The sequence below is a fragment of the Eurosta solidaginis genome, chromosome 1 (assembly GCF_040869045.1).
Source record: "Eurosta solidaginis isolate ZX-2024a chromosome 1, ASM4086904v1, whole genome shotgun sequence".
NCBI classification, from domain to species: domain Eukaryota; kingdom Metazoa; phylum Arthropoda; class Insecta; order Diptera; family Tephritidae; genus Eurosta; species Eurosta solidaginis.
The window spans coordinates 12151567-12169275 of record NC_090319.1 but is presented as its reverse complement, the minus strand read 5'-3'; the positions used below and the strand labels follow the sequence as shown (position 1 = coordinate 12169275).

At 35.6% G+C, this 17709-nt stretch overlaps 1 protein-coding gene across 2 annotated transcripts in view; it reads right to left on the bottom strand.

The window, feature by feature from the left end:
* Nucleotides 1-17709, bottom strand: part of Npl4 (nuclear protein localization 4) — a 213911-nt gene that overhangs the window by 188941 nt on the left and 7261 nt on the right. The window lies entirely within an intron of this gene.

Sequence of the window (17709 nt, the reverse complement as noted above, 5' to 3'; positions counted from 1 at the left end):
AAATAACTCCAATATTGAATGATGGAAAAATGGCCTTTATTAAGTACTTCACAATAACACTCAAACTGTGCAACGAATAGCTTAATAACCAAACTGATATCTTAAAGGAAACTGACTTTCAAAATAATAGTGCTATTGCTCGCTAGATATCGTCTTACTCGTAACTGCTTGACAATTCAAATCAAACTGAATTCCTTCTTACTCGCCTGCATCGCTTTTATAGTTTACGCTGCATACTTCTAGGCTCTTCGATTTCCAGAAGTTACTAGTTGTTTCGGCTACAAAATCGCCAGCCACAACTACGTGCACAAATTATTGCTCTCTCTTGTGACAACTCAGATAAGGTATATGCATGTGTTTGTAGTTTACAGTCTCCCGCACACACATAAGCGTATAAGTAAATTCATCGGTGTGTGACATCTCATCTCTCGCTGCCTTGTATGTAAATGTTGCTCGTCGGAATGTGTACATATGTGTAGACGCAATTATTGATTCGTTTATGTAGATACATAATGATTGAATTATTGATGTGCATTCACGTCACTGCTTAGATCGGCTTAGAGCTGGCAGCACTCCTTAGTTTTGCTAATATTCGTAACACTGCCCTCCACCTAAGTCTGATCGTCCCGATCAGACAAATCTCTCGATCTAAACGCCGCTAGCATCTCCAAATGAACCACCTTTCTATTTCGTGGTTTCCCAATGGTTTGTATGCGGTAGATGGAATTACTGATCTTCTTCACAACCTTGTACGGGCATTCCCAAATGCACCGAATTTTGGCTGGAACACCTTTCCGCCGGAGAGGGTTATTTAACAGTACCAAATCTCCCTCCAAGAACCCTTCCGAATTATTGTTCTCATTGTACCTGCGTTTGATCTTACTACTCATTATCCTTAGTCGTTTCCTCACACTCTGTTGTTTGACCAATGAACTACTTCGCAGAGCTTGCGCTTGACGGATTGGCTTGACAGTATCGTTCCGCCGTTTCCCAACAGAAGTGCGCGATGGCTTGAAACCACCCTTGCATGCTTCCTGCAAAATTCTTGCAGTCGTTTTAGTGCGTCCATTAGGGTTTGTCAATGCCGGTGTTTTTGTCGCAGGTACTTTTGATTTCGCTTTGTTTGGCCCATTCGTTTCATCAACCTTTACCTTTGACTTTCGTGGCCTTTGTCGACTTTTCTCCACCAGTACTCGATTACTGCTGAAACCTTTTTCCAAACTGAAGTTAATTGGCACATCCTGGTTCTTATAAAGCATCACCCTTTTCTGCATATCGATCTTAATGTCATGGTCAACCAAGAAGTCCACTCCCAATATGACTTCATCAACGATCTTCGCCACAACGAATTTGTGCAAAACCATGACCTTCCCAATCAGTACTTCACATATCACTTCTCCCTGGACTTGGTTATACTCGCCTGTGACCGTACGCAACCTTGCTCCAGGTAACGGTTTAACTCTCCTGTTGACTAATTCAGATCGAATCAAGGAATGAGATGCCCCCGTATCTACAGTCAGTACACGCTCTTCACCATCCACATTCCCTCTGACGGTAAGACTGCTTGATTTCCTTCCAATTTGCGACACAGATATCACAGGACATTCAATAGCCGGGGCAAGTTTTCGTTCTTTACATTCGACACGCTCTTGCTCATTTCCGCCAGCTTTGCGTTTACGGCCACCCACATTGTTGGAACTATTAGCACCCAGATCGCAATGACGTGCAATGTGACCTGGGTTGCCGCACTTGAAACATTTAATAACTCCGGCATTCTTCTGTTGAGATCCCTTCAGTGCTTCCAAAATTGGGTCTACCCACTCTGGCCTTTCTACTTCCACACGGCGTGCTTTGAAAACTGGCTTACACAGAAGCGACGCTGTTTCCTGAATCAGAGCTTGTGACACCGTTTCTGCGAATGTTGGCTTTGGGTTTGCGTATGTAGCTCGCTTCGTTTCCACGTCCCGTATGCCATTTATGAAACTCTGGATTTTTACCCTTTCAGTGTATTCCACGGGTGCGTCCGCATTTGCAAGATGAGCCAATCTTTCAATATCTGAAGCAAACTCCTGCAATGTCTCATTTGCTTTTTGGTAGCGGTTTTGCAACTCAATTTGGAATATCTGTTTCCTATGCTCGCTTCCATAACGTCGTTCTACAGCAGCCATCAATGCTTCATAATTGTTCCGCTCTCCTTCGGGAATCGTCTGTAGAATTTCCGCTGCTGGCCCCTTCAATGCCACGAATAGTGCAGCAACTTTATCTTCCGCATTCCAGTTGTTCACTGCTGCGGTCTTCTCAAACTGTAGCTTGAAGACCTGGAAAGGAACAGAACCGTCAAAGGATGGTGTTTTTACCTTTGGATTACTCGCTGAAACTGCTGGGCGATTCATTTGCAACTCCTGTATACGACCTCTCAAAGCTTCTATCTCGGCATCAATTTTGTCCTCGAGCTGCACAATTTTTGTATCCTGTGCTTCCAGCTTTGATGTTACCCTTATCTCCTGTGCCTCCAGCTGCGAGGATATGCGGGCCTCCTGTGCTTTCAACTGCTCAGCGAACTGAGATGTCATATATGTCTTTTGCTCTTCCAGTTGAGTTTCCATCTTGGATGTAATCTGTGTCGACATTTCTGACATACGCGTTTCTTGTGCTTCAATCTTCGATGTAATCTGTGTCGACATTTCTGACATACGCGTTTCTTGTGCTTCAATCTTGGATGTTATGCGTGTCTCCTGCGATTCTAGTTGTGATGCCATATATGTCTTCTGTTCTGCCAGTTGAGATGACACTGTCGATGTTTGAGCAGATATTGCAGCTAAAATCATGTTCAAGTCTGTACTGGTAACCGTCTGCAATGTTTCGTTCTTCTCTTCAATTTTTGTTGTCTCCTCGCCATCAAGATGAAAGACATGCTCTTCCACATCAATTCCTTCTGCTTCCATTGCTTCTCGTAGCCGTGCCTGAAGTTCGAGTTTAACGCCGCTTGTATTCAATCCACGGCTCTCCAACTCCTTCTTCAGTTGCGGGATCTTCAATTCACTTAACTTTGCCATGTCCTTGTTGTCCTCTAGAATTTATTCAACAATTCCTCTTCTGACACCAATTGTAACGAATTTGCTGCAAATCCTCTTATTTGCAATCCTCTGCTAAGTTCGAATCACTAAACTGTTGAATAAATAACTCCAATATTGAATGATGGAAAAATGGCCTTTATTAAGTACTTCACAATAACACTCAAACTGTGCAACGAATAGCTTAATAACCAAACTGATATCTTAAAGGAAACTGACTTTCAAAATAATAGTGCTATTGCTCGCTAGATATCGTCTTACTCGTAACTGCTTGACAATTCAAATCAAACTGAATTCCTTCTTACTCGCCTGCATCGCTTTTATAGTTTACGCTGCATACTTCTAGGCTCTTCGATTTCCAGAAGTTACTAGTTGTTTCGGCTACAAAATCGCCAGCCACAACTACGTGCACAAATTATTGCTCTCTCTTGTGACAACTCAGATAAGGTATATGCATGTGTTTGTAGTTTACAGTCTCCCGCACACACATAAGCGTATAAGTAAATTCATCGGTGTGTGACATCTCATCTCTCGCTGCCTTGTATGTAAATGTTGCTCGTCGGAATGTGTACATATGTGTAGACGCAATTATTGATTCGTTTATGTAGATACATAATGATTGAATTATTGATGTGCATTCACGTCACTGCTTAGATCGGCTTAGAGCTGGCAGCACTCCTTAGTTTTGCTAATATTCGTAACAATATGTTAGTTCGAAAGGGTTAATACTCAAGCATAATCTATCAAATAGTTTTGACATTTGTTCTATATTGCCATTCTTTGTTTTTTTCTTATTATTATCATTCTTCTTGCTGCATATTCGACTGCCCGCTTTATTTTGTGATTAATAATTAAATTAGTTTTGGTAGTTATATTGTAATAATTTAACTCGGATTTAAAGTTATATTTGATTTAACCACCCGCGTATTATTTCACACTTGAGTTATCGCCAATTGGTAAACCGCTCTTTTAAAGCAACCTGCAGCAGTGCATCGGGATTGGATGGTCCGCATACAGTCCACAACAAAGGTAATCCGCAACAACATCCGCTTTCTCTTAAATGGCCCACACATACTCTTATTGAATTGAGTCCAGAAATTTGGCTTTATCAGATAGCCGCTGTTGTACGGCATTGAATTTAAGTAAAGTTTGTACAGCTTCGTAAAAAAAGCTGTTTCGCCTACGGTGGCACCATTCGTTATTTCTAAGAATAGGTGCCAAAAAGAGTGCAGAACATTGATTAAATTGGCCTAAAAATTTTACCGAGCGGAATTCGGCGGTATTTTTTGTAACTTTTAGCCTACATCGTATGCTGAGTGGGGTATCGCCCTATCTCGGCTGCGGCCTCCCTATCTCAGAAAAGTTTTGAAAAAGCCCTATTTCGGAGTTTATTTCAAAAACGACCTCTCTGAGCATATTCAATATATTCTGACTTAAGATTGGGCGTTTATGAAAAACATTCTGAGATAGGGCGTTCTTCAACCGAATTCTGAAATCGAGCGTTTTAGAAACAGGTCCTGAAATAGGGCGTTTTTAAAAAATATTCTATTTTGCTTCGATAGGATGTCTCGGTTAGTTTTATTCGATGAACAGCTAGTAAATTATTCTTGTTAACCTCCTGACATAATTCAGTACGGAAGTCTTTACATTAGTTTAAGCTTTCGTCGGTTGTTGAAATATAACGTTTAAGAAAATTAATATTAGTTCTGAAACGTTCAGTTTTGGGATTTCGGAACGCTTCAAATATATGCATGTATTTATGTACATATATATTTAGTAAAAAAAACTTTCTAAAGAAAAGAAATATACAACTAAGATATATTAATATGTATTTAAAAAACTATCGAAAAGTATTCGCATTCGTGTAACAAAAAACTAAAAGCGTTCCAAAAAAGTTTCGTTATTTAAAATATCGTATTACGAATAAGTAAAAATAATTTAAATAAACTTTAAAAAGTCTACGTCTATATATATATACATATATATGTATATGTTTAAAAAATCGTTGCGTATATACATACATATATTCTATTTATATAATTGTACAATTAAAAAATAAAAGAATGTATAACTTATTATTAAGCTTTTACATTTCCGGATTATGTACATTTTAAATTTCTTTGCGTATTTTAAAGAATTTAAAAGTTACAAAACAAGCTCGAAATTTATACATAGCAACACGACGTTAAGAAGCACTAACTGAAGAAACAAATAAATAAAAAAAAAAATTATTAATTTCAATAAAGAAATTTATGTATACACTTGTAAGAACTTACAATTTAAGCTTTCCGAAGTTTTTTTTTATTTTATTAATTTTTTTTAGGAATGTATGCTCAAGCATAAAAACATTACATTGAGTGAAAAAGTATAACAAGGAATGGAAAAAAATAAGTAAACAAAAATAATGGGACCTAATTCCGTAACTCGATTCGAATAACTCAAAACCAATATGCGACTCAAATTTCAAAAAATATATCTAAATGATTGAGCTGCTAATTTTGCCTATTTTTGTAATTTGGTTACACATATAAATGTGGTTCAAAAATCGAGTTCAACGTATTCATTGACGAATCGAGTTATAGGATATGACATATATAATACTAGAAGACCCAACAGACGTTGTCCTGCCCTAGATTTGGCCAATCTGCATGCATTTTAATAAGCTTTTTCCGTCTGACCCCTCTTCACTTTTTCCTAATCCTTTTATTCACTCCTCCCTCCGTCTTTTTCGCTTCATCTATCTCCATCTTCGTCTCATTCTATCTCTTTCTCAATCTCCTTCTCTCTTTTCTATTCTCTCAATTTCTTCTCATTCTTCTGCATCTCTTATTGCCTGTCCCAGAAGGTGGTATATATTTTATTCCAGTCCCAGTCCCACTCCGAGTCTCAGTCCCAGTCCTAGTCCTAATCCCAGTCCCAGTCCGTCTCTGGATAATATATTACTCTGTACTAAAGCACTCATGAACAGCTTTCATTTGATATCCATATTCTATAAACACATTCTAGGGGTACCCGGATCCACGTTTTGGCCTATATCTCGAGACCCTAGTCACACAGGGGTATGAAAATTACCCTCTACTAAAGCACTCATCAGCAGCTTTAATTTGATATCCATATTCTATAAACACATTCTAGGGTTACCCGGGTCCACGTTTTGGCCTATATCTCGAGACCCTAGTCACCCAGGGGTATGAAAATTACCCTCTACTAAAGCACTCATCAACAGCTTTAATTTGATATCCATATTCTATAAACACACTCTATGGGTACCCGGGTCCACGTTTTGGCCTATATCTCGAGACCCTAGTCACCCAGTCACCTATCCTATATTTCAAGTTAGATCAAACTACACACGGGGTGCAAAACAAATTCAAAATCGGTTCAGTAGTTTAGGAGTCCATTGGCCTCAATTGTGTGACACGTGTTTTTTATATATTAAGATTTGCAGTGGTGTAGCTAAGTATATGTGAGAATAAGACAAATGCTACCGAAGAAAAAAGTTTGAAATTAAATAATAGATATTAAAATAATATCTATGTAATGGAAAATTCCTTTTACGCGAACTTGGAGTATTCCTACATGCATTCCCATTTCAAAAACAATATATATATATTGATTTTTTGCCGGCTCAAGGTCTAAAAACCCAATTGAAAAACAAAGTTTATGCCAACATATTTCGGCTACACTGCGGTAACCTTTCTCAGGGCCACTGAAGACAACATAAAAACATAGAAAACAAACAATTAATATCACATATTTCACTAATAAAAATTACAAATTAACAAAATGTTTATATATATATATATATATATTGAAAAATAAGCGTTGCTATCATTGTGGGTAAGACAAGTGTGATATCTTCTGCATAGACGTAAAAATTACAAATACAATGGATCACCTGATTTGTAATTGATTATCGCTTTCTCCTTCTGTATCTCTTTCTATCACCCGCTGAAGATAGCCGATCATATGCGCCGCCATATTGAACACCCTGTCAAAACGCTAAAAAGTAGCCATATTGAACATCCTGTCAGGAAGTTGACGGATAAGATATTACACTTGCTTTATCCATAATGGTTGTTATTGTTAAATCAAAAACCTTTGCAGTATTTTTAAAAATTTCCAAATTGCCGCAAATTTAAAAGAAACGCCTGAAATAAGCAATTCAAATACAACAAACACTGTCCCAAAAATAAATCAACGTAACCTTTGCGTTTATGCGAAAACAATGCCTTTTTATGTCGACTTTTATGTCCAAAGTAAAAAAAAATGTGTTCAATAAGACTTTTATGTTTTGTTCATTGTGAATTCATACAAGTGGCGAATGTTTGATAAAAACGTTCACAATAGAAACAGCCTCGATCACCTGTTCAATCGCTGTTCGATTACTTAAATGATTTGCTAAATAGTGTTTTTCAAACAATTTTGTAGACGACTGGTATATTGCATTATTTACATATTTCAAAATGTTTGCTTAACTGGCTGCTCAAATTTAATCTACTAACTAGATTTTAGAAATGAATATTAATATGTAGCCTGATATTCTGTATACATATTTAAAAGAACAGCTGATTTGAAACACAAATGGGCAATTCATGGCACTTCAATTTAATAACCGCGAACAAAAAACAAACCTTTCTCCCATTCTCTGGCCATTCTCGACAGCCCTTCTCCCTGTCAACTATTATTTGACAGGTAGGTATGGCAATGGAGGAATAGAAAGATTTTTCACTTGTATGAATTCACAATGGTTTTGTTAAATGTTTGACCAGAATGCGGCTGTAATTCTCGGTTAAACAATAATGTAAAAAATTATTTATGTTAGGGTTAAAATACATGTTTAGCTTACGCAGGTCCTTTCCTTTGACGATGTTGAAAATGCGCTCTCTAAGATACACATCACATTTTCTGTCAGACAAGCAAAGAAATATAAAACATGTGGGTTAATTCTCTGCATTGTGGACATGTCATAGGTCTCCAAATTTTTAAACGAATTACTCTTACGCAGTGAGAGCACAATTGTGCTATGGAAGGCAGGCACCTTATATATAGCACGAAATTAAAAATGAGCTCAGTATCAGGTGAAGTACGGAGCATTGCTTCATATTACATCAGCGGTCGTCAGCTATTGAAATAATTTTTTGCGACCACATGATTGTTATCTTTCGTTTAGTAGTCGCTGAACAAGTAACATCGTAGGAGCATTTCAAAAAACATATTTTGCAAACAAACACTCGTGCGCTTAATGTTTTAATTGTTTAATCTTAGCAATTTAATTTTGTTTTCGTTAAGATTAAAGCAATAAAAAAATTTTGTTTTATAGCATATTTACGAGCTATTTTTTGAGTATTAACAAACATGTGTGCATACGTTGCTCATTAATCCCACGAATAAACCACTACCACTGCGATAAAGCGTGGCACGTCGGTTCGAAACCAGGCCACCGCCCACTAGACTTTTTTTTATAATTGCAAGTGTATACTTCTCTACTTTAAAATTGAAACCCAGTTCTGCGCACATATTTTTAGAAGGACCGGTTTAATCTATATTTGAAACCAAATTTTGGGTAACGTTTTACAAGACAGTGCACCATCTAATTTTTATCAAAAATTATGAAAAATGGTATCAAAATAGGCGTTTCAATCACCATTTTTAGAATCCGAAAGGAAAATTATAAATTTCAATTTTTCTGTTAAAAGATGTAAACAAAAAATCTACTCAAATATTCATGTGTGGGTTGTTGTATTTTGCAGATTTGTTGTACACACACACACTAATGCAGAAAGTTGTTGTTAATTTTGATCCCCAAATCGGTGTTGGAGTCACCCAGGGTTATTTTTTCTGAGTTTGTCAACGTCTAGCGGACCAAAAAATCTGTAGATCAAAGTGCGAGATAATTGAGAATGATGGATATTTATATGGTACTTATCTCCACAAATGCAATTTCCTGGTTACCTAACCTGTACCTATATTTTATTAAAAGCATATATATTCAACATTGTCCCTCCTCCTTAATAATTGTAAAACAGTTGAATTTTCTTCAGAACACTTGGAAAAAAGCTGTGGCAGTTTCTTAGGTTTGCGTGATAGTATTCTATTTTTTTAAAAAGGGTGATAGATCTACAAGACTCTAGTTGCAATAGTCCGAGCGCTGACAAACATATAGCTGTGAGTAAAAGTTATCAGCTTTTTCTTTTTCGCAAATTTTAAAACAACATTTAAACTAATTTTCAAAAATTAAAAAATTAGAGAAGTTTTTGAAAATTTTCATAAAAAATTACAAATTTTTATTAAGAATGAAGTTTAAAAATTTTAAGACTGGAATTTTATAATTTTTTCAAAATTTGTCTCAAAATTGGTTTACATACTTTTCGTTGTACAATTTTTTAGTTTTTTTTTTTTTTTGGTATTGAAAAAACAACTTTTTCGTTTTATTGTGAAAACCTGACCTCGAGCCAGCATAACAACATAAAGTTAGAAATTTAAAGGTCGCTAAAAATCTCAAATAAAGTTTTTTTTGTTTTTACATCAGCGAAAAAATAAAATAAAAAAAACTGGTCATGTTTTTAAAATCGATTCTGCTGCTATTTTCTTAGTCGCCGGTGTATTTGATATTCCAAGTTTTCAAATGTTTTCGATCTATTTTATCATTTTAATTGAATACTCTAATTGCTTAACGCAAATTAAATCACTTCGAAATAGTGTAAAAAAGCAGACTTGCAGCATAAAAACAAATTCGCTAGCGCCGAAGATCTACTAAGTAGCAGTCTTTTAACATGATTCCGAAACGGTATTGGTCACAAAATGGAATAGAATAAGAACACACAGCCTGACGCCAACTTAGCGCAGATATTGTAAACTAACGAATTTCTTAAACGAGTAAGAACTTAAATAAACCAATATTTATTTAAATTAAAAAAACACAATCAAGTATTTATATGTATAGAAAGATAAAGAAACTGAGAGCTTTACTAAAGCTTACTATTGAAACATATATATGACAAATGTGTATGTTGTTATAAAATCTAAAAGGTTTAAAAAAGCGTTAACAAATTTTTCACACAAACATTTTACAGGAATAAATTATTTTCAATGTCTTATATTATAAATAGATTTATGAAAGTACTACGACTAATCAACCATACGAAATAAAACCAAGGCAATAGCTTTCGAAAACGGATCTAGTGCGTAGCATAAGCCAATGGAAGAAACAAGTTTTTGTGAGTGAATTCAACCCACCCATTAAATTTTTATGTAACTGTGAAATGCTATAAATGCAGAAACAAAAAAAATTTTAAGTATGAACTGTTTATAATTAAAAAAAAAAAATAAAACTTCTAAACAGAGCATTTTATTTAAAATAATACTATTGAAAACCCAACTAACGAACGTTTTAATGGAAACTAGCCCACACAACAACAACATGAAACGCATTAAGTAAAGAAAAGCGTCGTGAAGAACAAACCTAAGTATTGAAATAAAATTTCAAAAAGCGAGCGTTTATGTTAATAAATTAAGTACTTATATGTAAAGAAATTCGAAAGTACCTTTTTAAATTTTATAGAGGACGTTGTTTTTGTGTTTCTTGAACCAAAAAAACTGCACGCTTTGTTCTTTAAGTTCTAAACTTTTTATATTAAAAAATTAAGTTTCAATTCCTGAATTGCCTCTCTGAACTGGAAATGCTTTGAATGTATTCTTGAACGCTAATATAAATACGAATAAATTAAAAAACATTAAAAAAACAAAAATTGTTTTAAACAAAAGGGCATATCCAGTTACCCATCACCAACCATAAACAAACCAAAATTAATTGTGTTTAAATGTCTATTATATTCAATGTTAGCACGATGATAAAAAGAAACCCAACGCTTATAATATTAATAAAAAAAAAAGAAAAAAACGCGTGAGGCAAGGCGATAGTCGCATGAATTTCTTAGCAATTTAAACAAACCCAAAAGTGGATTATGACATTTTGTAATGGACAATCCCAGAGCGCAGATATTTTGGTACAAAATGAATAAAAAAACGACTATTTTACCTAAACGTAAGCCAATAAGAAAACAGTAATAAAACAAATTGAAGCTTAGTAAACGAAAAATATAAATAAAATAAAAATATTAAAAACTATTAAAAAAAACAATATTAAAAACTAGTAGATATAAAATTTTTAAAAATACAAAGGCAACTCATGAAAGCTCTTAAAGCAGTAAAAAATTTAAAGCTCGCAAACTGATATGGAAAATTGCGTCATTTACAAGATTTCCATTGTTTCGATGCAATTGCGAGTCTGGGTGAGTTGCCTTAATATGTAAACAAAGCGTAAAACTGTATACAAGTACTAAATTTGATGAAAGTTATTCATTTATTTCTACGCATCTTTTGTTTACGAGTATTCACTGTTATTGACATTTTATTATTACTCCTTTTAAAATTATTAAAATAAATGTTTTATTAGCGCAGTTGTGGAAGCAAATGATTGATATCACAATTAGAATAGAATCTAATAAATATATAGAACGATGTACAAGATCTTAATCTAAGTTAATAATTTTACATAAATTACTTCTTAAATTTGGTGTGTGAACATACGGGTGTACGTTTAGAGACATTATCTTATCAGATGCTACATCATTTTCAGGTACAATTTTAACTTTCATACTTTTTAGATTGTAAATCTAGCACTAATGTCAATTTTGATTGACAATTTTATTTACGATTGGCGGTTCTTAGTTTGGTCCGGTTTCGAATTCTGTTTTCCGGTTCTAGTTCTGGTTCGATCCGATTTCGGTTCGGGTTTCACTGATAGATTCAGTTGCGGCTTCAGTCTTATTTTCGTCTAGGCTCCGGATTGTTCCAGATTCGCACGCGGGCGTGGTTTCGGTGAGAATTCGTTAAGGATTCAGTTCCAGTTTCTTTTCATTTCTTTTCGAAATTTCGTTTTGGTTTTGTTTAAAGTTGTTGTTTTGGTTGCGGTTTTGTTTTGGCCTAGTTTTAGTTTCGGATTCGGTTGCAGTTTCTTTCATCACTTCGGATTCAGTTTCTGCCGGTTTTCAGTTGGATTTCGTTTCCGAATCCCTTTTTTCCGATCCGGTATAGTTTCGGTTATGGCCTTGGTTCGGCATCGATATTGGCTACTGTTTCTGTTAGGTTCCGACTCTCGTCCTCGTAGCTGCAAGCATTTGACTCCGGTTTCGATTGCGGTATCGGTTTCTGTTGGGGTGCGGGTCCGTTTGTGGTTCTAGTTTCGGTACACACGCTCGCTTTCTGCGCAGTTGTCGTTTCCACTTATTTGTCAATTTAATTGTCACTTTGTAGTCAAAACGGACGGCGAACGTTGAATGAAAGGTTTGTTGCATCTGTTCCTGAGTAATTTCCTTCCTATTTTACCCAAAAGTTTTACCAGGAGACATCAATTTTCACTAAATTACGTTTCGAAACCGAAATTACTTAACTCAGAGCATATGTACGAACATGGTCTGAATTAAGTTCAATTCTAACTGCAACATCAATCACATTGCACAACATAACAAATTAACTTGATCGTTTAGAAATTGAAATACAGTTAATAATTTCACTGATAAAAGGGTATAATCTTTTAACCAACCCCACTATTTATCGCTTATATTACAGTTTTAACTAATTATGTATACGCTCTGATTACGACAACAACAATTATTTAAGTTATTTAAATTGACAGTATATACAATTTTAATCCAATACAAAATGCCGCAAAAAAATTAATTATTGTTCAATGTTAAACGCAATTAAGTAAATGTGAATGAAGGAAGTGCAAAAAGACCAAATAATAAAGAAAACACGAAATGCTAAAACAAACATTGTAATTAATTATGTTACTAAATGTACAAGTCGATAAAATTAATTGCGAATAAATGGTCAGGAAGCGAAACGTCTTTTAATGGGCGGGATACGTTGGCGCTAATTTTGGAGATGCGACAACAGGCGAGTTCGAGAATTTAGTGTCAAAGTGAAGTTAGGGTAAGGCAAGGCAGCTCATTAGCATTTGAAAATGCTAGCAAGGAATATTCGTGCCCGAATTCTTAAACTCTTTTATATAATATATAAGATTTCGAGAAGATTTTTTTACGAAGCTTTTCAGTGGGGGTGATCTTATAGAAAATAGTGATTCCAAGAACGTGGAAGGTCACAAAGCATGAAACAAGAAATTGACCGCCTTGAAGTATGCAACAATTTTTTATCCTTTACTTGATTCGGATTTTCTATGCAAACGATAATTTTACGTTAGTGCAGTTGCTTTGCAGAAAAGTGTCTTTTCACTTTTTTTGTACAAAGATTTTGTCCCACAGAACAAAAAGTGAAATGTCAATACGATTTTTTCTAGTGTGTTTTCACTTTTTTTGTACAAAGAACAAAAAGTGAAATGTAGGCCCGGTTTTTCAGTAGTAGGTTAAGCTAAGCTTAAAACAAGTTTGCTTAAACTCTAGTCAAATTTAAACTCCAGTTAAACTACTCAGCAGTTTTTCAGTCACAGTTTAAGGCCAGCCCCAAAGGCTTTTTTGTGCGGCAACATTTGCCGTCATGCGGTAGCAAAATCCTGAGCCAGATAAATAATTTTGCATGTAAATGCAACAACAACGATTTGAGCCAGATAAATACATAGAAGATAGATAGAAGTCTAGTTCAATTTGTGAGCCAGATAATTTGTTAATTACTTCTTTTTAGTTTGGCAACGCTGCCTTTAATAAAACTACTTTTTCAAAAATAGATGTCGCTACTTAGTCTTTCGCCGTCTGAGTTAAATGAAAAACAGCGGCGACATCTGCTTATCACATTTCACGTGTGCGAAAATTTCACGACATCTGCTTCTCAAGTCTCTCAACGATCCAGAGCATTCCCGTGAGAATTGAGCGTGAGCCGGAGCTGTAAAACTCACTGCATGACGGCAATTGGTTTTTTTATTATCTAGATAATTTGTAGATACGACAACAGCTGGGTTTTGTTTACCCAACAAACATTTAAAAGATATTTCTCCAGCGGTATATATGTATATCTAGTTCCGGAGATGATGTCCAATATAAATATTTAATTATTTTTAAACCAGATAGTTCTCGAGTTGATATACAACTTCATTAATATATTCCAATTATTATCCAACTTTCGAGAGATTTTGAGAAATGTACAGTTCTCGAATGAATATTGAATACATTTCTCCAGTTAATATCAAACACTGGATATCGAGTTGAGGTGGAGTTGGTGATACCACCAAAACCAACAGCTGTTTATTGTGTGAAATAAACACCTGGTTGATAGCAGTAATGAAGCGTAATTAATCAAAAATAAATTTATATATATTTTATTTTATTTTCGAGAAAATACTGTAGTATGGAATCTTATACTTGAGTCCAGTAAGAGAACCACAAGTTAGGAATTAAATTTTTTCAACTTAAGTAATAGACGTTTTTACTTTATAAAAAATTCCCCCTTTTGCTGAGTACGCTATAATTCTCGAGTTGAGCCACTATCGAAACAACTCTTGAGATTTTAGAAGTATGCCTAGTTATCAACATGAGCTCTAATAGTACTCAAGCCCAAATGCTTGTTGGGTATATTCGACGCCATTTCGAACGAACGTAAATAACTGATAGGTTTACTAGAATTTAACTCGGCCAGATTGGTCTCTTAAGCTCAGCTTAAACTTCAGTTAAGGTAGACTGAAAAAGTGCAGAATAAGGTTAAGCGTAGTTTAACTGACAAACTGAGTTGAACTTGTACTGAACAACCGGGCGATAATAATGTTGTAAAACATTTTAACCCTTTAGATAATTTTGATATATAATTTTACTCAAACCTCCTAGCCTGGATTTCATTACATATCAAAATAAAACCTTCTCAAGCTTAAATTTTCCAAAAGTCATTTTAGCGTAATCGTACAAATCAAATCAACAAATCCGAAGGGAACTTGTGCTAAGCTGCGCGTCGCTTGATTATGTATTTCCTCTTCCCAAAAGCTTTTTTAAATTACTCTTCCAAAAAACCTCTACCGTCTAATATACACATTAAGCCAAAACTATATTAGACTTATCCAGTTCCACATGTTAAACAATCCAAGGGCATCAGTCCTCTTTTATTTGTAGTGGTAAATAAATAGAAACCCATACAGAATATTCCGAACTTTACTAATTAAGCCAAAATGGTATTTTTCGGTATTCGGACGCAAATAGTGAGAAATGTTTTCAAAGCTTGTTAAGATGTTAGAAAAAATCCAAATTCAGTTTACACCAACGCGTATACCCATCCCTGGACCTGAATACAGCAAAACAGGGTTAAAAATATCTAAGCGGGACTAAACTATTCAAAAACTATTGCTATCACCATCACAATCTCACTCCAGAGTTACTATGCGAAGTGTCCCGACATGAGACACACCTACTTTTCATCTGTAATGCTGAACCAACACCTCTGACCGCAAAGTTCTTAATGATCCAACACTGACGAACCTGTGAGCATTGTGGATAAGACAAGTGTGATAACTTCTGCATAGACGTCAAAATTACAAACACAAGCGATCACCTGACTTTCAATTGACTATCGTCGTCTCATTCGGTATATCTTTCTATCACGCGCTGAAGATAGCCGGGCCTATGCGCCGCCATATTGAACATCCTGTCAAAACACTAAAAAGTAGCCATACTGTTTTATCCACAATGTCTGCAAGTTTTCTGACTTCCATTAAAGGATTGTATTGCCAAGTATTTAGTGATTAGTACAGTTTACTAATGTTTAACATATTGGTCGATAGCTTTGAAACGAGTTGGAATATCGTAATGCAAACTACCCTTTACTAAAACCTTTGTCTACACCTTACGCTTTATAGCCATATCGCCAATACTCAATCGAAAGCTACCCTTAGTCCACATTACGCGCCTACAGCAACACCAATTTGCTCCACTTTGGTTAAGGTTCCGTGGAGGCGAATGTAAAAAAATTAGTTACATGCCTCTAATTCTCAAAAAGCAATGTGCTGGCCATACGGCTGAAATGTAACTAAACGCTACATACTTTATGGCGCAACTAAGCTTTTTTTTGTGGTTTATTTATAACCTATTAAAGTTGAGTTCGAATAAATGGACTTTTTTAATTTTATTGTGTCAACGGAGCATATCGTGGAAGTGTTTCACCAAGTAGTTAGGTAGGTATTTTATATTATATTTAGAAGTCTGTGGAGCTCTACGTTTTGCAACAGTGACATTTCTCGAACAAATATTTTATTCTTTGCCTATACAGCATCCGAATAGGAACTAAGAAAGACTGGAAACATGGATATCTTAAATACGGCAACTTGAAGATGTTTCCTTCTGATAACGTAATCAGTATTTAAGCATTTCGTATATAAACCTAATCCTAGAACAGGTGAATCCTAACGCGATAAACGTTCGCAATGTGCGATAAAATAATTTAAAAATACTCAGTTAGTCGATTAATTACATTTTCCAACTAATCAAAACGGATATTTCCTAGAAAACTCAGTTTTTATGAATAAGGAAAAAGCGAGTTAATAGGAATCGCTTTTTTTTTATAATTTATTTATTAATTGGCACTTAGTAGTCTAAGCGATTTCGTACCATACGAGATCAAGACTTCCTCCACCTGTATCTCCAATTAGGTGGTGGTCTCCCCCTTCCACTGCTTTCAAACTGCGGTATCGAATAGCATTTTTTCTTGGCCGGAGTGTCTTCATACATTCGAATCACATGACCTAGCCGGCGAAGCCTCTGAGCTTTAATTCACTGCAATATGTTCTCTCAGCATTGTTTGTTTTAACGACCAAACTGAAAAACCCTATCAAAAACCAGGACCTATGTTATAAAATAACTCCGTCCTCTTGGCAAATACTAGAAACTTCCTAGGACTTAGGCCACTTTCTGCTGCTAGATCTGAAAGCTGTATCACTCCTAATAGCTGAAGTCTTAGCCTAGCAAGTGCAGGGCACGAGCACAGAACGTGCTCGATTGTTTCCTCCTCCAACTCGCACTTCCTACATATGCTATCGACTGACCAAGCCTTATTTAAAGGCATGTGATGCCAGAAGGCAGTGTCCAGTCAGAATACCCGTCATGAGTCTACAGTCCTCTCTTTTTAATGATAGAAGCAACTTTGTTAGTCTAAGGTTTTAAGACCTACACATAATCTTCGACACTTTACAGCCCCGCGCTTGAACCCACGCCTTTCCCGGTTGGTCGATCATGTGCACCTCTCGTCTTCGCTTAATCTCCCCCAGTCTAATTGGAACGTCTACGGAGCAAGCTTCAAGGGATGTGCCCTTTTTAGCTAGTTCATCCGCTTTTTCATTCCCATCTATTCCCATAAGTCCTGGGACCCAACATAGATGTATGCTTCTCCCTGTCCCGGTTCTCTCCAGAGACTGCTTGCACTCTAACACGCATTTAGATGCTGTGCTATGCGAAATTATTGCCTTAATTGTTGATTCACTGTCAATATAAAAGTTAAAAATGCATGTCTTTACTTTGAGCATGAAACATGGAACCATTCCCGGCAATAACGTTGATGTGAATACCATAAAGCTCGCCCACTATTTGTGTGAATACCCAGCTCTAGCACACACCAGGTTTCTAACTATGGACAGTTTAATACT